The sequence below is a fragment of the Littorina saxatilis genome, linkage group LG7 (assembly GCF_037325665.1).
Source record: "Littorina saxatilis isolate snail1 linkage group LG7, US_GU_Lsax_2.0, whole genome shotgun sequence".
Lineage (NCBI taxonomy): Eukaryota > Metazoa > Mollusca > Gastropoda > Littorinimorpha > Littorinidae > Littorina > Littorina saxatilis.
The window spans coordinates 3,890,300-3,891,347 of record NC_090251.1 but is presented as its reverse complement, the minus strand read 5'-3'; positions in this window follow the sequence as shown (position 1 = coordinate 3,891,347).

Sequence of the window (1,048 nt, the reverse complement as noted above, 5' to 3'; positions counted from 1 at the left end):
ATTTTATTGGATTATTGGGCATTAATAAACGCATTACCCAAAGTATGGATTAATTGGATTGAAAATAAACATATTATTGTCCAGATGGATAAGCAATTGTTTGATGGTAGCCTGTATATGATAAAAATAAGCCAAATACGAAAAATGATAGAAAAGAAAAGTGTAGATACTGCTGTAGAAAAACCTTGTGTATATAATTTTTGGTTGAGGAAGTTTGGTGTACAAGTAGATAAGGAAATATGGACACTTGCCCATGTTTCCAAAGAAGTGAGGTTAAGAGAATTGCAATGGAAAATCTTACATAACATATATCCAACAAATATTTTATTATGTAAAATGCAAGTCAGGGAGAATAACAGATGTTGTATTTGTTGGACGGAAGTTGATTTTGTTGAACATTTCTTTTATGAGTGCATACCGGTAAAGTTGTTTTGGACGAAGATAGCAAACTGGATAGAGGAAAAGGCTGGATTGAGGGTTAATTTTAAGATGCAGGATATAATATTTGGCTATCAAGACACAAGTTGTTGTAAAAAGATGAGAAATTTTGTAAATCACGTAATATTAATTGGGAAAATGTGTATTAGTATTTTCAGAAAGACAACATGTCAGGGATCAGTGTTCGTAATTTTCGAGTTTCAAATATTAAGTAGAAAATTTGATTTGTAAATATAAGGAATATTTCCATTGTAAAGAGAAAATGTCCATGTCTCGTGAGTGTAATATACCTCTATGTTGGAGTTAAAAAAAGAAGAAAAAAGACCAATGAAGAAGGATGCTCACCGCCTATTTACAAGAAAAAAAGACAGAAAAAAAAAAGAAAAAAAAAGAAAAAAAAAAAAAAAAAAAAAAAAAAGGAAAGAAAAAAGAGAGAAGAAAACAAGGAAGGGTTGAAGCAGCCTGCATGCAACTGAGGTCAAAAAAAAACAAAAAAAAAAAAAGAAAAAAAAAAACAAAAAAAAAAAAAAAAAAAACAAAAAAAAAAAAACAACAGGTTGTGAGCCAATTTAAACACTTAGAATCAACATAATTTGATCGTTTAACACCA